General features: G+C 47.7%; 1 protein-coding gene and 1 non-coding gene across 2 annotated transcripts in view; both read right to left on the minus strand.

The window, feature by feature from the left end:
* LOC144176050 (uncharacterized) overlaps positions 1-20,733 on the minus strand; it is a 152,467-nt gene that overhangs the window by 61,330 nt on the left and 70,404 nt on the right. The gene's annotated exons all lie outside the window — the stretch shown is intronic.
* Trnat-cgu (transfer RNA threonine (anticodon CGU)) lies at positions 3,910-3,982 on the minus strand. The gene has a single exon. It is a non-coding gene; the product is annotated as a tRNA-Thr (tRNA).

Raw genomic sequence — 20,733 nt, forward strand, 5'->3', positions numbered from 1 at the left:
CGGGAAACAACTAGCGGCAAGGCTTACGGGTTATTTTGATCGCTGGATCGAGATGGCGAATGTGCAAAAAACATTCGAGGCCCTTCGTGATGAAATGATCGGAGAACAAGTCATCCGCTGCTGCCATCTCAAGCTCGTTATCTTGCTGAAGGAGCGAGAGTGTAAAACTATGAATGACCTGGCCGAGGTTACAGGTCGTTTCCTAAAGGCGCAAAACCTCTCGAACCTTGAGAAGGTGTCCAAAGACGACCGCGATACAGATAACGTCGCAACCGACTCACAGATGCAAGCGCCATTGAAATGCTATTTGTGCAATCGCCCAGGCCACCATGCCCAAGAATGCCGTAACTCTTTGAAAGAACCGGAGTGATGCGCACCTGTTGTCGCCTCGGGTATAACACTGAGCACTGCAGGAAGAGAGGGAGTGAAACAAAGCAGGTTGCTGCTTGTGCCCTCACTGAACTCCGGGAAGCTCAACAACAGAGCATCGACCTCGACAAGTGCGAGGATAATTCTAGTTTCAAGTATTCTTGTGGCATTGTAAAACAGCATTCTTGCCTGGGGAAAGGAATGCCGGTAGTCAAAGGAAGTCTATTCGGAAAGCACGTCACCATTTTGAGAGACACTGGGAGCAATACCGTTCTTGTCCGGCGAGACTTGGTCGCAGACAACCAGCTAACGGGAAGAGCTACCCAAGTACTGTTCTTGGACGGAACAGTCAAGAAGTTCCCCGAAGCCAAAGTCTGCGTGCAAACCCAGTACTTTGTGGGTGAGGTTATCGCCGCTTGCGTGGATCAACTGATCTATGATCTCGTGCTCGGAAACATTCCTGGTGTGAGGGAACCCCACAAGCCAGATCCCGACTGGCAGCCCAAAAACAGCGATACCCCGAACGCAGACCTCACCACAAATGCCACAGAGATACACTCAGACGTGTTGGTGTCTGCTGTCGCCAAGTCAAGTTCGGCGAAGGCTTCAACTTTAAAGGTATCCGACACGCTGGCCAGGGAACAACAAGGGGACCCAACTCTCCGACGTTGTTTTCGCGAGTTAGGAAAGGATTTCGTTTCCAGAAAAGGACAGAAATATTCTTTTGTCAAATCAAATGACGTCTTGTACCGTCATTACAAGCTTTCCACGGGCAGAGCGTTTAAACAAGTCCTTGTTCCCAAGAAGCTGCGGGAGCCCATCCTTCGAGTGGCCCATGAGAGCATCATGGCGGGCCACCAAGGTGTACGAAGGACGACCGATCGCGTTTTGCAGGAGTATTTCTGGCGAGACCTGCGTCGAGACGTGCGACATTTTGTCAGAACCTGCGGAACCTGTCCGCATAATGTACAGAACAGAAAGACGGGATCTTGGGCACTAGCAGGAGGCATACCAACTTGCTGTACCCAAGACATAGACTTTCCAGACCCAGAAGCGTTCGAGAGCGAAACGCCATCGCGCATGTGCAACGCGGCACTTAGCAGCAAGTCGCGGGATCAACGACCGGGACTTGCGGGATCCCGCAAGTCGCGGGATCAACACAGCATTCACTCAGTCGCCACCGTTTCATAAAAGCTTGCCCGGCTACCGGTCGACGAGCCTGAAAGACGTAAATGCGGCCCGAAAACCGAACTTCCACAGAGCAGTCAAAGGAGAAGGCAAGACCGTCCCAGCAGAACCCAATGCTTCATAGCCTCAAGGGCAGCGACCCGACCGCAAGCGACACCGTCGGCGCGGTGATGAAGCGATCGGCTGTAGCAGTCATCGATAGCCAGTCAGAGGGTCGCCCGCACGAAACCTCTGGCGAATACAAGGGCATCGACAATCTGGGGGCTGACTACACGAGTGGAGTTTAATCCTCGTCAGTCCCCCCCCTCTTTTGTATATAGTGTGTGATATTCAGTGGTTTTAACGCGTAATTGTGGTCCTACATTTGTTTAATGGATTTTGCTATACCCTTCGTGCTTGTTCTGTGCGGTGAAGTGCGCCGGTAGGACTAACTGTACTCTTGTGAACTGTGCGCAAGAACTTTTCCACCGGTACTGCGAACTTCTTGCAACTCCACCCTGCCTTTTTAACTTTGAGAATAGTTGTTGCTCCCCAACAACTTTCTTAGACCCGGGTTCATTGTGATGAAGCGCCCGTGGACGAAGAGGAAGAGAGGACCGAGCGCGCGGCTGCAACGAGTGCGTGCAGAAAAATAGAACCAGGCCGGTGACCAGGGGACGCGCCCAGAGTGGGGACCGAACCCACGCCTTTCGATTACATGTAATCGAAAGGCGTGGGTTCGGTCTCCACTCTGGGCGCGTGTTTTTCTTTCTTTCTTCTGTATATTTAAAAAAAATGTTTACTTAATTAACCGTAGTGAAAAAGAAAAGAGCCTAACCGCACCCCCATGCCTCCTTTGGCGTTGTAGACTGCTGACCTATCTTTCGGTATTTCCTCAACGAGCCCCTCATTTCCTTATTATATTATTCTGCGAAAGCCTAGCGAGGGTCTCGGTTCTGGCAGCCTTGATGCCAAGGTAGCATAAGAGGGCTTCCCGCCAGTAACCCGCTCATGACAGGCTGTAGACGCTCGAGTCACGCCCCGGGGGTTGAAAAGAAGGTCCCCTTCTCCCCGTGCAGTCAGAGTGGCGCTGGCTACCACCCTCAAGCGTCAGATACACTTCTAGTAAATATAAATAGCTCAGAAAGTGAAGGAGAACACAGTCGCCCAGATAGCCGAATTGGTAAGGCATTCGACATGTAATCGAAGTGCGTGGGTTCGGTCCCCACTCTGGGCGCGTGTTTTTCTTTCTTTCTTCTGTATATTTAAAAAAACATGTTTACTTAATTAACCGTAGTGAAAAAGAAAAGAGCCTAACCGCACCCTCATGCCTCCTTTGGCGTTGTAGACTGCTGACCTATCTTTCGGTATTTCCTCAACGAGCCCTCATTCCCTTACTCTATATATATATATATATATATATATATATATATATATGTGTGTGTGTGTGTGTGTGTGTGTGTGTGTGTGTGTGTGTGTGTGTGTGTGTGTGTGTGTGTAGCGAATCAGAATGGGAAATGAGGGGCTCATTGAATTAAGACAGAACTAAGAATTGGCAGCCAAGAAAACCTTGGAAAAAAAGGGGAGGTTGTGGTTAGGTATTAAAACAAATAAAGAATTTGTAAAGACAGAGCGTGTCGAAAAAATTACACCGATCTTTCCGAAGGGAACCATGAGTAGGATGAGGAGCGTCATGGGGGCTTCTTTTGCGTTTCCGTTATGTTTGTTAGCCAAATTTGGTGGAAATGTAGTGAACTCCGTAATGCTCATATATCCTACTCATGGTTCCCTTCGGGGAGATGGGTGTAATTTTCCTTATTGTATGCGTATATACGCGAGTGAGACGAGATTGAGGTGGTATCTAAAGGTCTTTATTTAGGTTTGCACGTCTTCTTACTTTGAGAATGACGGCCTTTTGGTCGCTGAAGTGCACAGTCAGTGGATCTCACAGCAGCGGTTGTATGCAGTCGTCGCCGTTGCAGTTGGTAAAGACGAGATCGATACACGTTTCGTGGATTGTAGTTGGGTGTAATTGCTGTTAGTGTTTGCGCTGATGCTCTCACCTAATTGCGTCAGCACACTCACTGACGGGGCTGTTCCTTCCATCCTACTTCATCTGAAGAATCACGGAGTCAAGCGCAAGCACAACCGGAGTTGTTGTTGTTGTTGTTCCTCTTCTATGGCACGTACCCACGTGGGGGATTGGCCAAGAAACGGTGGTGTACGGACGCCGGACCACCGCCGACGCTGTGGGACATACCCCCGAGTATAAGACGTGAGGGATTGGCCAAGAAATGGTTGTGTGCGGACGCCGGACCACCGACTACGCCGCGGGACATACCCCCGAGCATAAGACGCTCCGCATCTAAAATTCCCGCCGGGTGGGATCCGAACCCACGACCTCCAGAATACGCGTCTGATGCGTTGACCACTACACTACCGGCGGGGCTATTTTCCCCTCCGCTTTCTAAGGTATTTATGTTAGGTATTTTTGTTTTCTGCACTTGGGGGTGGTAGCCACTGCGCCACGCGGCCTACTCACGGTGAAGGGGACCTTCTTTTTAACCCCCGGGCCGTGACTCGAGTGTCTACGACATGTTGAGGGTGGTCGACCAGCGTTGAACCCTTTAAGGCTCCCTACGGCACCAAGACTGCCAGAACAGAGGCCCTCGCTATGCGTATAGGGAATAGGAATGGGAAATGAGGGGCGCGTTGAATTAAGACAGAAATAATAATTGGCAGTCAAGAAAACCTTGGAAAGAAAAGGGGAGGATGAGGCTGGCCATTGAAACAGATAAAGAATTTGGAAAGACAGAAAATGGAGAAAAAATGCCCACCGGTTGGGGTCCGAACCCACGACCTCCAGAGTACGCGTCTGATGCGAGGACCACTACGCTACCGGCGGGGCTTTTGTCCCATCCACTTTCTGGGGTATTTATGTTGGGTATTTTTGTTTCCTCCACTTGGGGGTGGTAGCCAGCGCGCCACGCGGACTACTCAGGGTGAAGGGGATCTTTTTAACCCCCGGGTCTGCTGGAGTCTCCTCGTGTCTACTCGAGTGTCTACGACATGTTGAGAGTAGTCGACCGGCGTTGAACCCTTTTAAGCTCCCTGTGGCAACAAGACTGCCAGAACAGAGGCCCTCGCTATGCGTATAGCGAATCAGAATGGGAAATGAGGGGCTCGTTGAATTAAGACAGAAATAATTAATTGATTGATTGTGGGGTTTAACGCGCCGACGCAACGCAGGCGATGAGGCGCGCCGTAGTGGAGGGCTGCGGATTAATTTCGACCACCTGGAGATCTTTATCGTGCGCCGAAATCTCGTACACACGGGCGTTTTTGCTTTTCGTCTCCATCAGAAAAGCGGCCGCCGCGGCCGGGAATTGAACCCGCGACCTCGGGCTCAGCAGCGCAACGCCTTAGACACTGAGCCACCGCGGCGGGTAAGACATAAATAAGAATTAGCTGTCAAGAAAACATTGGAAAGCAAAGGGGAGGACGTGGTAGGTCATTGAAAGAGATAAAAAATTTGGAAAGACAGAAAGTGGAGAAAAATGCCCGCCGGGTGGGATCCGAACCCACGACCTCAAGAATACGCGTCTGATGCGATGACCACTACGCTACTACAGGGGCTATTTTCCCCTCCACTTTTTGAGGTATTTATGTTAGGTATTTTTGTTTTCTGCACTTGGGGGTGGTAGCCAGCGCGCCACGCGGCCTACTTAGGGTGAAGAGGACCTTCTTTTTACCCCCCGGGCCGTGACTGGAGTGTTTACGACATGTCGAGAGTGGTCGGCCAGTGTTGAACCCTCAAGGCTCCGTATGGCACCAAGACTGCCAGAACAGAGGTTTAGAGGATTCTGTGGCGATTTGTAAACTTCATCACGGTCTGTTTAGGTGGTAAAGCTTTCCCATTAAGCAACATTCATGAGTGACACCAGCACCCATTTTGTTGTATTCGCCACGGCTGTCGTCTGTCTGGAATGTCAACTCGCGGTTTGCAGAAACATGATAGCATTGGCAGCGCAAACGCGGCGCGTTGCCGGCGTGCAGGTTACTCAAAGCGGTGGCTTCTAATGTTGTTGCAGATGCGCTGGCTGTTGCTCGGTGCGCGCAGTTTACTTATGCTTTAGCAAATGATATTTCTAGCAATTTTGTTCGATCTTTAATAAAATGTTTTGCGCCATACTATTGGTAAAAATTGTTTCCTAAAAACAAACTAGGGCACATTAACCTCCGCATGTAACAGCGAACAGAGTTTCTTTACGACGTCCAATTAACGTGTCGGCGTCAAATAAAATTATGGCAACGTTTCTCGCACGCCTTTGCACTGAAAAAGCGCTCGGCCTTCCTATGTATATGAAGAAAACGTCCTTTTGGAGACCGTTTGAATCTACAAGCAGTAAGAAAGAAAAAATTGCCTAAACTACAGCGATGCCCTTGACTGATTTATAATATTTTCACATATCTGCTTACGCGTTGGTGATACTTCGGCTGCGCCCCTTCAGGCTATACTGTTATACCGTCGATAAATAACGCCATCATTTTGTACCTGGTCACTTTTGCACCTGCCGTTTCTTTGCTTCACGCCGTGCCAACACAACAGATTCTTACCCGTGACTCAACGTTTTTTTTATTTGTTTACAACGCTCTTTCCATTCCAGCGTGACGAAATTCCGGAAGCAGCTGCTCCCGGGCCAAAAATTGCTTGGGGCGTTTCTACAAAAGCCATCTACATCATCGGAAATGGTGTACCTCGACCATAATTGAAGCTCGGAGAATGTACCTTTTCTTCGTTTGTAATATACTATATTAAGGACATGACATAACCGCCAGCTTTGGGCCATACGTTGGGCGTTATACAGTCAGTAGCCTGCAAAAAAGATGAGTATCCTTCCTGTTTTGTAAGCAGAAAGCTACTAAAAATTCCATAAATGAACACAATAATTTGATCTTGACATGGCCGTATTTGCTCTTCCACAAATAATATATTCATTCTTTGCCAATCTACTAATATTCTTATTTGTTATTTCAGTATAAGTCTTTTGCGTCCCCATTTGTATTTTGGATATCAAATAAAAATAAAACATCGTTCCTTTGACATTGTGCCATTTAAGTAATTTACATCTGATACTTGTGCATGCTCATGAATTCGAGAATGACAAAATACTTAACATTTACATGCCCAACTCAGTTCTCTGTTCGTGTCCCAAGCTTGTATGTATATCATTTCAAGGCTATCACTTCAAGATCCGGATAGGTTTAAGGTATACAGATACTTGCTTTACCGTTTTGCTCTCAACATGGCATTATGAAGATGGGGAGTTTTTTTTTATCTCGTGGTATGCGCATTGAGGCCTGATAAGTCAGGTGGCAAAACACTGTGAGATTATAAAGGTAAAACCTCGTTGCATGAAAACTGAGGCCATGAAGACGTTCCAGAAGTGCACAAATTACAAATGTGTTAGTGCACTTTCAGCCATTGCAACCCATTTATTTGTGGCATTGTTTTATATGGTCTAAACTTCCGATGCACAAGGGTGCATTCATTGCTAAGTGCTATGGTTTGGGTGAACTGCCTTAAAAATGTTAAAAATGCTGAACCGCCACCTTGCGCTTCCGCGTACAATACTACTACCTATTTAATAACGCAAGCGCGAATCAAACAAGGCCACTTGAAAAAATTGCCCAAATTCAGAGAATTGTCTACTAATGCGCAGCATTTTTGTGCCGCTTCTCATGAGTGTGAGTCTTTTATAGCCAATTTTCTTGGTTTTTGGAAGTCCAGCCCTTCCAATTATCTCCATTTGCCCTATTATAACTATCAGAGGTGTTACTTGCGCCAAATCTGCATTTTTTGTAAATGAAGGCCGTTACAAGGCTACGCATTTCTCGCATTTTTTTATATTTTTCTTGTTTTTTAATTTTTTTAAATTCTGTTCGACCAATTATCTCCACCTCCGCTATGATAACGATTACAAGTGGAATTTACGCTAAATCTGCATTATTGTGGAAATGCACGGCGTTATACAGTTCGCCATTTCCCTTCATTTTTTTTTATTTTTCTTAATTTTTAGTTCCTCGTAATTTCGTTTGACGAATGATCTCTATTTACGATATTATAACGATTAAAGGTGGAACTTCAAAACCTGCATTTTTCTGGAAATGCAGGGCGTTACACGGCCGAGCGCTTATCCGGTCTGCGCGAGAAAAGGATAAGATACTCTTTCTGTGCTCGCGATCCATTAAAAAAAAAGCAGTACGTAGAGGGCCGTCTGACGGCTCTGTACCTTTGCGTCAACGCAGCAGTTCTGCAGGTGTCGCGACACAATGTTACGTAGAGTGAGTGATTTAATATTGGTTCATTACATTACCAGATGCGGAATTTACTGCCGCCCCCCTGTTACAAAAACTTAGGTCAAGGCATGTAACCGCACCATTAAAAGAGCTACGACGAGCAGAAAAAATTCAGTACACCATTTCATGCTTGGTATACCTACCACTCGTGACGATACACTCTTATTTTCAGTACGACAGTGCGCCTTACGTGTTATTTGCAAGCATTGTCATAGGGGGCACTTTCCACCAATGTCCAAGAATACTTTTGGTAACAAGGCAGAAGAACTGTTATCAATTCCGTTTGCCTCAATGGAATAAATCCCCGCACAGCGCATCGTACTGTTGGAACGGGCTCCCAGCATGACAAAAGGTTTCCGCTCGTACCAATGTACTTAAATTCCCGCAAACCGTAGTATTATGCCTCTTTGGTAGAGTGATTCAAAAACGGTGGTCTAAAGAAATCCACTCCCCGCGCAATGTGTTATTTAATGGCGTATTCGGTTGGCCGTTCCGGTCCTCTGGCTCGGAGGCGCCGGATGTCAAGGCGGCTCGCAATCAGAGCCCGAGAGGCAGCGTACCAACCGAATGCATCGGCTATCTGGGAGCAGCGCGCCTGTAGCGCCACCGTGCAGCCAACGCGGGAAGCCGCCCGGTAAAACCATGGCGGGTAGAGCGGCTGCGCGAGCTTTGCGCGCGCACGCCGCCGCTCTAGCCGGCCGTGGTCATAGAGTTTCTTACCTAGAGAGCAATCTGGCGCTATACTCGGTGACAACTTAAGAACGGCACCGATGATGATGATTTCTGATGATTTCTATTGGTTTCCCCATTGTATCAGGGTGATGACATGTCATCTTACCAAAAAGGACTAATATACATGTTTTACACTTTTGGTTCAATACTAGCGCTGCTTAGGGCAGGCACAAAAAGCTTATTAGGCACAAAATACTTTTTTTTTCTGTTACAGGTGGTAACTGTCCTAGGCAATATTCCCCTCTCTGCTTTTCGTCCACCAGCATTCTAATCTTCTTTTCGTCCCCTCGACAGCCTTGAAGGTAACTTCCTCTGTGATACCCTTAAATCCTAGGGCTTCTGAAAGCCCAATATTTCCTTCATGTAGATTTGGATGGATACCCTCACATTCTAACACGATGTGCCGCATAGTTTCTGTTTCTTTTCCGCAGACCACGCATACCCCATCATTTTGTGAATACTTCCCCACAAAACTCTTAGTTCGCAGGCAACCTGCTCTAGCCTCAAAAAGCAAAGCACTGCCCTGGAAATTATCGTAGAAATGTTCCTTTCTGATGTTCATCTTCTCAGCCCTGTACATCTCTAACGACGTTTTAGCTTCCATTTTTTCCCTCCATTTATTCGTTTCAATCTGCCTTGCCTCTTTTTTGGTTACCTTGGCTGTTTTGGATTCCCCACTGTTCTTTCCGTATTTCATCGTTAGCCTTCTAGTCTTTCTTAACCACTGTGTGTCCACGCTTTTGAAGTATAGGTACTTAAAAACCTTAGCTGCCCATCTTCGTTGACCCATTGCCCTCAACCTCATCTCAAAGCATATTTTACTCTGAGCTTCTCTAACTTCAAACGACGCCCAGCCCTTATCTCCCTGAACTGCTTCGTTAGTTGTTTTTCCATGCGCGCCTAAGGCCAAACGTCCTACCGTTCTCTGGTTTACTTCAAGGCCTGATAGAACGTCTGATTTTAAGCAGAGTACAGCATTCGCAAACGTGAGACCCGGAACCATTACTCCTTTCCACATTCCTCTTACTACTTCATATTTGTTATACCCCCACAGAGCTCTATGCTTCATTATAGCTGCGTTTCGCTTTCCCTTAACCTTAAGTTGCTCCTCGTGAGTACTTAAGTAGTTATCCCCTTCGTTTATCCACACTCCCAAATATTTATATTCCTTCACTCTAGGTAATTTGCCTTGCTGGATAGACACTACGTCGGTGGTAGCGTCATTGAAAACCATTATTCCTGATTTTTCTGCGCTGAAATTTAATCCGAGGTCAGTGGCTTCCTGGCCGCAAATATTTATTAGCCGCTGCATATCGGTTTGGTTATCAGCTAAAAGAACAATGTCGTCTGCGTATAACATTCCCGGAATATGCTGTTGTACCACTTCGCCTTGCAGCATATGGGTTAGGTTAAACCCTACTTGACTTTCTTCCATTTTCTTTTCTAACCCTGCCATGTAAAGCATGAACAGTATTGGGCTCAAAGGGCATCCCTGTTTCAGTCCCCGATGGATGTTGACCTGCTGGGCGCATTTCTGTCCTTCCCAAGTAAGGTGCACTCTATTGTTTTTATAGATTGCTATAAGGAACTGTACTAACTGGTCATCTAATCCCTGGAGTTTCAGCATCCTCCACAGCCGTTGTCTGTTTACGTTGTCATATGCCCCTTTAATGTCCAAGAACGTAATCCATAGTGGTCTATTCTGTGCTTTCGCAATTTCAATGCATTGCGTTATCACGAAGAGATTGTCATCCAGTCGCCTGTCTTGTCTAAATCCATTCTGCAGTTCCCCAAGTATTTCATTTTCTTCCATCCATGCTTGAATTTCTGATTTTATCGCCTGCATTACGAATCTATACACCACTGACGTTACTGTGAGTGGTCTGTATGAATCAATACTGGCTTTGTATCCTCTGCCTTTATATATTAAATTCATCCTACTTTCTAACCAGTCCTCTGGTATTTGTTTGGTTTCTATCACCTTATCTATTGCCCTCATAAACGATTCCTTACTTTTAGTTCCAAGTAGGTTTATCAGTTGCATTGGTATTCCGTCCGGGCCCACTGCCGTCTGGGGGGAAACCTTTTGCTCTGCTTTTTTCCAATCACGGTTGCTCAAACTTATTTCCCTTTCCGCAGTCTTTTGTGGCGCTGATGTTATCAGTGCAGGTTTCCCTACCACTATTGTCCTCAACTTCTCACTAATCACTCGATGAATATGCGCCAACGCGTGCTCTCCTTCCAAATGTTCGCCCTCTTCATCAATCAGGCATTTTTGATGGTTATCGTTTCTTGAGCTTAGTGATTTTACGTGGTTCCAAAACTTCTTGGTTGCGCTTTTGTCCTTCTTCCGTATTTCTGCCATCCATTGTTCGCTTTTCTGCTTGATCTTTGTTTGCACCATTTTCTGCACTTCTAGTTTTTTCCCACGGTAGACCTCCCACTTCTCCTTCACTACCTCCGGTTCCATACCAGTTCTTTTTGCTTCTATATGTTCTCTCGACGCCTTTCTTCGCAGGTCAATACCCTCTTTTATTTCCTTATTCCACCAGCTTCTCGGCTTTCTCTTCCCTTTCCATCGGTTTCGTTCCTTTGCTTCATTCATCTTAACCTTTATGAACGCAATCATTTCGTCGTAATCCCAATTTTTGCCTGGGTATTTATTGATTTCATTTTCCAATTTATCAGCGATGATCTTTAACTGCTCATTATTCAAATTATTTCCCCCTATTGTACATATTTCTGCATTTGTCCGGGTTGCGCCTCCAAAGTGCAAGCTAAACCGCTTGTAGTCGCTTCCTAAGCTCTCTGTTCCATTTTCATCTATCATTTCCCGCAGCCTTCCATATACTGTCTCGGATACTAAACTGTAGTCTATGCTGGACTGTCTGTTACCGCTTTCCCACGTTATTTGTCCATCACACTTGCTTTCCGTCTTTACTATTACAAGCCGGTTTTCCTGGCATAGATCTATCACTAGATAACCGTTGTGGTCTGTGTATCCATCCAAACCTTCTATATGGGCATTCATATCTCCAACTATGATTATTTCGCCCGAATCTTTGAACTCGTTTATATCTCTTCTCAAACAGTTTACCATTTCCTCATTTTCCTCCCTAGCACTACTTCCGGTCCACAGATACACCACTCCTAACCATGTATTTTTCCCCTCTATGGTACCTCTTACCCATAGATGCTCTTTACAACTTTCATGCACTCTCTGCCAGTCGGTCCCTTGTTTAATGAGCATACCAACACCTCCCCCTTTCTTCATTCCTGTTGTCCTGTTGCAACCTTCCCAGACATAATTGTCTATGATAGGTGGGGCTTCTAGGTCCCGGAGGTGAGTTTCGGCTAAAGCGTACACGTCTATTCCTTCCCGTTCAAGTTGCTTTTGAATTTCCACCCACTTATCTGGCTTTCTGCCTCCCTGCATATTTATGTAGCTGATTAAATATTTATTGCATTTGTTTTTCCCTTTCCGCTTACGGGGTCTGTTTTTGTCATTTACAGAATTGTTTGCTCCATTGTTTTCACTTAAATGGCTTCTGTCAACGCTCTCAGTTACGTCCGTAGGTTCTCCGTTTAGCTCTAGGCCTGGCTGCCTCCCAGCGTTGAGTGTGCATGTGTCTCTTCCTTCACCTTTGTCTCCTAGTTTGCCTTCCTTAGCTGCGCGGGGCCCCCTAAAAAAGCTACCGCTCTCCCACCTAAGCGCCACCCCACCTTGTTTCCTAGCCTGGGGCTGAAGTGAATCCCGTCCCACTGAAAAGCTTGCCTATGCCCGATGCTGCCCACTATCCTGTTCACGTCTATCACTTCCAGCCCAAGTTCCCAGCCGCACCTCACGATCTCGCTGTTAGCAGCGAGTACTACCCGTTCGGTGTGCACGCCCTGCTTCATCACCTCCGGCACGGTGCAGACTGCAATGCGCACATTTGGGGCCGTCGCCCGCAGGTCCTTTACCCCCTTCGCTATCTCCTGGCCAAGTTTTCCCTCCTCTCCCTTTAGAACATCGTTAAGCCCCGCGGCAATCACCACAAGGTTTCTAGCTTTACTAGACAAGGCCAGCTGCCCCTTCGCTGCAGTCATCACCGTCTGCATCGTTTGACCTGGGAAACACCCCACTTTCACACGATTATCCCCCATTACCCTTTCCACTATGGCAGCGCTGCTCCCCTTCATGTTAGAGTCACCCGCAATGATTACCACGCTATCATCTGCCACGTGCCGCTCGTTACTGGTACCCGGGTTATCGACTGGTTTTGCTGTCCTATTTCGCAGCACGTGGGAGTAGCTGTTGCCTATTGTTGCTTCCATCCCCGGTGTCACCTCGGCGCATGCCTCCGCTGCGCTGCATGGGCCGAGGTGGTCGTCATTTGTTGGCGAAATGACGCTCCTTTCTAGCTTCCTCTCAGCTGCTTCTAACTTTCCCTCAACGGCCCTCCGTTCATCGCGTTCCTTACTTAGCGCTGCCTCCAGTTCTGCAACCCGCTTAGCTAACCCCGAGTTATCCGCTTCTACGCGTTCTAGCCGCGACACCACTACGCATAACCGACACGTACCTGCCCCTTCGTCTACCTCGCCGCCATCCCGCTGAAACTCCTCTGCGTCTACGTGCCGCGGACAGCTACCACACTGTACCAGCTTTCTACGCGTCATCTCGGCTGAAACCCCGACACAACGAGAAAGAAACCGTGCAGGTAAATACTCAGCTTCGGTTGTCCTCCGCTGTCTCTGCCGTTTCGCTGTCCTTCACTGTAGAAACACGCTGTTGTCGGAGCACCAGAAAAACACGTCCGAACAGGTCGACTACGCACTGCGCAACCGGAAGTTGCCGCTGTGCCTTATCACCATAGCCGGATGTGTCTCCGCGCGGCACAAGTAGGGCGTTACTGGGAATATTTTGAACATGGCGTGAGCCGCTCCCCTAATTTATTGGACTTAATATGCTTATAAACGACTCCAGTGACGACAAAGAAACTGCGTGAGACAAGGCAGACGATATCACGCATTCATAGCAAACCCCTTTCAAAACGCGCGCGCACCGACATGTCGGGTCCAGCGCTTTGGCGGAGTGATACACTACATAAGGTGGTGCCGTTCTTGAGTTGTAACCGAGTGTAGCGTCTATGCGGCTCACATCAAGGTCGTCTGTGTCGTCATAGACCGCCATTATACATCGCGCTCGCCGTAGTTTCATCATTGTCTTGGATTGAAACATTTTAGTGACCGCAAATTTAAACAAAGTGCCACAAAAGCACAAAGAATGGTGTGCAATTATGCAAGTGGAAAAAAACAGGCTATATTAAAACTAAGGAAAACGGAAGTAAAGCGTATTTTTGCCGGAACGGTTGTGCCTGCTATTCCGCAGGCCAAGGTTGTAGTCACGAACAATTTTAGTATTTGGGGCGTAACTCATTACAGACTGTTATGTTGTTAATTTTACCATTATTTCAAATAATAAGTTGTTTGAAGAGTTTCAAAAGTTTTTTGAGCGCGCCTTTGAAAACGTTGCCTTCGTGGTGAACCGGTGCACCAACCGCCAGCTATAGTTTAACAAGAAAAAAGAAAACGTAGCTTTAAACAGTCGTGGACGATGACGAGATAGGACGCATACAAGCGCCCGTATCTGCCGTATCTTGTCTTGGTAGAAGTACGTTTTGTTTCTTCTTTTCGTCGGCTACAAGTTTCGCGGCGGCATATTACCCGCTCTTACATACGTCCTTCGACTGCGGCAGGGCAACGTTACGTGCGATCACGCATTGCCTGCTGTTTCACTGAACACGGCTACCACAGAAACGGGAGGATTTCGGCTTCCTTGTAGCTCGCAATCGTGTCAATGCATACTGAAGAAACCAAATCCCAAAAAGCGCTTAAGAATCTAATTGTCATGCCAAGCCCAAGCCAAAAAGGGAAGTCTTCCCATGACCCCCCCCCCCCCCCGACGACATGGCTTACGAGGCGCAGTTTCCTCTCTAGTATACCTACTAAGAAACTCTATGGCCGTGGTGAAACGCGGCGTTTTGTGTCATGTGACGCGTCCTCCGGGCCAGATCGCGCCACGCTCTCACTTCGAAGTCAGAGCGGTCAGGAGCGCTCCGAGTCGGAGGGTGACGCTCCGAAAGAACCAAGCGAAGGTAGTTCGAGCGCTCGGCTTCTACTAACCGAAGGCGCGGCCGCTTGTGAGAGCACTCCGTAGCGCTCGTAAACGGCCAACCGAATACGCCTTAAGACTCCTGCTTGACGTGCAACAGCATGCAGAATACTTATAAGCCAATGTTTGCCCTCCCAGGCAACCCCTGGGTCGTGGCGCAGTGGTTATGATATCCGTCTCTTGATGTGTTGTAGTAGACCCAGGTTAGACTCTCCGTAGGCTGACGTCTATGTACTTGCATGTCTTGCATGATGTAAGATGTGTTAGAGCATTCGTCATGGGGTGCTGGCGTTGGCCAGCAATGCGAGCGAAAAAGAACGGATAAAATCAATTGTTGCCCAGTGGCTTTTTTCTTTTTTTTGGTGAGAAGCAGCAAGGCCGCTCGGTATGATTTTGGGTTTGCTTCGTAAGCGGGAATAGATTATTATAACAGGCCGCGTAGAAAAATTACGGCCAGCGGCCCGCCGAACACACGGCCCGGGGTTTAGGTGGCCCTCTGGTAAGGCGGCCCTCAGAGGGCCGCTTAAACGCCAGGCAGCGTGTTCTGTGGGCCGCGTGTTTGGCGGGCCGCTTGCACACGAGGCCGCCTGAACCACCGCTTAAGCGGCTTTAAATTGACGCAGCAACTAGCCTGCATGCGGGTCCGATAACCAGGAATTGGCTAAGAGTGTATGGCCTTTTTGCATGAATGGCGCGTTTTAGGAACGTTTGCAGAATTTCCACACCTAAGCTAATTGGTATTCGGTAACCGTGATGCCCTCCCCCCCCCCCCCCCATTAAGACACAACCTGAACTGAATCGGCTGCGAAGCGCATATGTGCCATTAGGAAAAGCGCCCGAGTCGCTGATGCGTAGAGACCACTTTTCTACGTTTACGCATCAATAAGCCTCAGTGTCTAGCAGTTTGAAACTGCCTCAGCTACCAACGTGGGCAAAGATTTTTTTGCTGTGCAACCACCCTAGCTACAATAGCGAGCTCTATGACTTCGAGTGAGTAACTCGGTAAGAACGGTTGTTCACCTTCGACGCCGGGTGTTTCCGCCGAGAATGCCCGGCGCTAAAGCTCTGTGCCTGATTGATTATTCACCCACCGTTAACGACACAACGTTTATTCCCGCCTTGAAAGATACCGCCAACCGTTAACCGCCCACATCTCCTCATTACCTGATCGACCACACCAAGGGCGGGCTGACAGCCGCGCTAATGAAAGCGGGCCATGGTGTGTAATTAATTAGGGGAGCAAGTCAGTTATACCGCTTGTCAAGAGTTGCTGGGGCGGTGCTTGTCTCGCAAGATGCGCCTTCTTCCATACCGTGAGATTCTTTGCAATTTATACAAAAGTTTCATTTGCTTTTAATGTACCGTTAATTGAACCTATAAAACCTATAAACCTATCAATTCAACCTATCAATTCTATAGCCATTGATTCCTTCATTCATATGCTCTGGTGGCAGGAACCTCAGTCACTAGGCACCCTTATTGTTTTAAGTCGCATGAAGTTTTCAAAAGGGTAAATATTTCACAAATATTAATAGCATAAGCCAATTATTTCGTCCTGCTACTACAGCTTCAAATGTGCACGTAACGCGTTGCCAGTAATGACGGCACTGGTAATCTCTTATGTGTTTATGAATTATTGCGATCGAATTGTTAAGTATTCAGAAACTAGGTACGTTACATTCCTTGGCAAGCAGTTGGCTGTAACGCAATGCTGTTCGTGGAACCAAAAAAAAAAGAGCAAAACAAATCTGGCTTTAAAATACTCGTGAATGCTGCAAAGGAGCACGATCGCCCAGCCATAGCTGTAAGTGACTTGCCTCATTCTTTCTGCCTCTTGCAGCTCCCTGAACAAAAAATTGGCGCAGCTTGTACTAGCGGTGCAAGGTTGGACCAATAGCAGAGCTGGCGGCCCCTCTCCCTCTATTGGAGACCCGGCTGTTGCATCATCATCAGCGGCAGCAGCCCCCTAGGTCCACAGCAGGACGAACGCCTCTCCCATCAACCTCCAGCCGCTCCTGTCCCACGCCGCTGAGCCCATTTTTTGCCCCCGAATTTCCTTATTTCACCCCTCAATCCCTCAATCGGGCAATTGGCCTTGCTCTTTTGCTAGACCCGTCGCCCAGTATCCACTCTGTCACCACGGTAGTCCACCGATTGTCATTTCGCCTAAATATGCGGCCAGCCCAAGTTCATCCCTTTTTCTTCGATTGAACTTTGACATTTTCTACTCTAGTTTATTTTCTGATCGAAAAAGCTCTTTCCCTGTCTCCATAGTTTTACTGCATTAATTATTCGTTCAATGGCCCATTGAGCCAACATAAGTTTGCTTTGGAGTGGTTTAGTAAGGCGCCAAGTTTCCGCTATATGTGTCATCACTTCAAATTCATTTCCGTACTTGCCCCTGAAAGTTTGCCATGACTAGCAGGCCCGGATCGTTTCGTTCTCAGATTTTAACTTCTTTCCCAAAGTGGCTTGAAGGAGGGGATGAGCGCAAATTTGACAGACACGAGAAGAAGGGGACGACACCCACAGCGCGTTAGCACACGACCGCGTTAGCACACGCTAGAACCCACAGCCAAGCTTATGGCCGACTTTTCATTTGAATGTTTTTTGTAGTTAGGTAATGCCTTCCATACTGTATTCACAATTTCGCTCTGCAACCTTCCTTGTTGCGCGAGCAAAGTGACGGACTGCGTCTTGCGTGCAGACTGACACGCACTGGCGAGTTCTTGCTGGCGTGGGGTTGACATAAGCACCGACTGCTTGCGGGTACAGCGCCGAATCAGCCGACTCTGGGCCTAGTGAGAACACGCTTTTTACGACACAGGGATCAGATAGACAAGCTTCCAAAGGGGGGGAGAAGCGCCTCGCACTTGAGCGTCTCTGATGACGCGGAGGCGTTCAGCGTCTGCGTAAGGATCGCCATGTGAACGTTACGATTCCAAGATGGGCTAGATCGCTTACATGGCAAATTCTACAGTCGGAAACGAAGCAGAAGCGCGGTATGCCGATTCCTGAGATATCGAGAATGCATAACCAACGGTAATGTCGAATGTCAAGCATGTTGTTGCAGAGAACGGAAACCGAAACTGGTTTGAATTCCAATCTCAGACTGAGATTGGGAGACTGAGTGAGACTGAGCGACCACGCTCCGGCGAAGGAGCCGCTAAACCCTCGCCTAGTGACGTGGTACCGCAGCGGCGAGGCTCCGAACGAGCGCAGCTCCGACGCCTTTCCACAGCGGATCACGTTGCGTGAAGTTCCTTCGGCTACACATGCTCAAGCTTGTTGGGCCGTGTGAATGGCCTATAAAGACATGGCGTTGTGCAGCTTTCGCAACACATATTTCGGAAGGTATATATCAGCTCAACTGTTATAGGATGCGAAATAGGTGTGCTGCGAGGTGCTTGCGCGACTCGATTGCGAATAAAGCCTCAAAATTTTTGGCTGCGGGAGAAACCACCGCAGTCGGTGTCGACGGAGCCGTAAACGTAGAAGCAGTCGAGGGGAGCAGCAGCTGCACGTGTTCTGGAGCAGGGCGCGGGATGAAGTCACGTGTCTTCTAGCCAGGAAAGCGCGACATCCTAAGGTCGGTCCGGCGTCCTCCTGCGTGTCCGTGCAGTTTGGCCGGCCCCTTAGCAATGACGGAGCAGTTGTGCGCAATGCAAATCTTTGTGTTTCATTTCTGGACCAGTGTGCGTGCTCCAAGCCACAGGAGCCGTCGCTGCCGATGGGCATTCATCTTGCCACTTGTCGCCGATGACGCTTTCTGGTAATCCAGCCAGGAAAGCTTTTTTTAAAAAACATTAATTTTTTTCTGATTTACGATGCAAACGGGGGGGGGGGGGCGGTTTCGAACAATTGAGAACATTAACAATGAGGTTTACTACAGTAAAGATTATAATAGCGGAGCAGTGCGGTTTCTGACATCCTCTCACGGGTACAAGCATTCGTGATCTTTATTGAGGAAGCAGGGTGGTAATATTGATGGAAAGAAAGAAAAAAAAGCTAAGCAACCTTACTCGGAAAACAAACTTAGGATGAGTAATTAAATACCTCCAGAGGTACTGCACCGAAAAAACTTCTAGACAAATATATCGAGGCAAGCCCATGTACGAGAAAGTAATATGACAAACATTTCAAAGGACGTAAAGGGAGTGGGTGCGTTTGGAAATAATCACTTGGGTTACTGTGCCTGGGGTACAGATAATATATGTATGTAGCCGATGTATACATCCAATATTTCAATATGTAACTGACGATGCTGTACGATCAGACTTGAAAGATGTATAAGAAGCGGAGAGACCAGGAAAGAAACTTGTTTATTCTTACGCTTAGCCAAAGAATGCCTTCTGCCGCCTACGCTGGAAGACATTTCTGCTCAAGTGAATAAAAAGCATGACGCGCGCACACGAGATACAAAAGACTGCAGGTGGCAAATGCAACTGTCGCTCCAGAGGCACTGGTTGGGAACAAGTGGGAAGCTGAGGACGGCTGCCGCTGACGTCAGATGGGTGACGATGGAAGTAATTAGGAGCGGCGTTCGCTCCCCACTTCGCCTCAGCGATTAATGATGGTGGACGGACACGTTAGTTGGAACTGAGAACTGCTGATCCCGTTTGCCTTAAACTACGGGACGAAGGGAAGAACGCCGGAAGAATATGAAGAGGAAGTGACACAACTTACGCGAAGCTTCGTGCGTGTAACCATTGTTACTGCCTACTGTGATGGCGCGTTTTTGTGGTTAGCGTCCGCTAGGGCTGGTATAAGAGTATACAAAAAAAAAAAATCGCAGTTCCCAATTGAGTATTCTACGCAAAGGCGACAAAGACAATATTAGGGGGTGTATACGGAAAGGAGAGATCAGACTGCAGTTATCAGAGTAGGCATTTTATCTCAGCAAACTGAACTGTTAGAGACAGGTGCACTGAGAAGACGTTAGGAAAGGATGTGATAGCGGTTCGTACCTATGTATACGCAGCACCAGCCGTTATTATGGCTATAAATTAGTACATCAGTACTTGTCTATACACATGAAAATTAGATATCAATTCACTGGCCTCCTCGAAGGCACATACCACCGGAGGGAAATATACTGAAGTCATTACAACGATTTACAGAAATTGTTCAGCACGCGCATGACACAACGTCAGCTATTAGGCATTTACGATAAGTCTTCGTTGCTGTACTAAAGGTTACCCCAGTACAGTCGGGCGTAATGGCTTGCAGTAGTCATGGGATTAAATCAAGGTGTTACAATAAAAACGCCTAACAATCGATCTTGTTGATAAAAAAGGAAAGCTTCCTCTGGCTTGTGCCAGTTTCAGTGCGGGCGCCTGATTATACATGTATATACAGTGCAGTGATAAACTTATAACACTCGGCGAGGCCCCCAACGTTCAGCCAATAAGCTCAAAACTGCAAGAAGGATACACGAATGCTGTACACGAGGCGGGCGAGGGAACGCCCTCAATATTACGTTCAAGGCATGAGGGATAAGCCAACGCAGTGCTGCATGCAGGAATCTCTACGCACAGCATCTCTGCTTCCACAAGACCCCCCCCGCTCATTTCAGTTTTGAGGCTTCATGTGCCCTACATCGGTTATCAGCGCTAGCTAAACAGGCTTGAATTTATTTGGAAGGGCGAAGTGAGAGATTTATGTGCGAACCGGACAGCATATGTGGGCGTTTTTCAGGACTAATTATTTTCTCTGGACTCCTAGAGGGTATACAAAAGCCGCAAAGCATTCCGCTGAGTGCTCCATGTTCACAAAAGAAGTCACCGAAGCCGACAAGTACAGTACAAGCCTTGAGAAATTCGCCCTACGATGATACGCGTAACATGGATTGGATCATAACACCCTGTTCAGGAAGAGGAAGCACAGTTGCTCTGCAGTAAGTTGCCTCCCTGACCGTAGCTCTCGGCTGTCCTGTATGCATGAGCTCTGCC

Source organism: Haemaphysalis longicornis, unplaced genomic scaffold (genome assembly GCF_048455015.1).
Source record: "Haemaphysalis longicornis isolate Haplotype H1 unplaced genomic scaffold, Haemaphysalis longicornis Haplotype H1 scaffold_1, whole genome shotgun sequence".
Classification (NCBI taxonomy): domain Eukaryota; kingdom Metazoa; phylum Arthropoda; class Arachnida; order Ixodida; family Ixodidae; genus Haemaphysalis; species Haemaphysalis longicornis.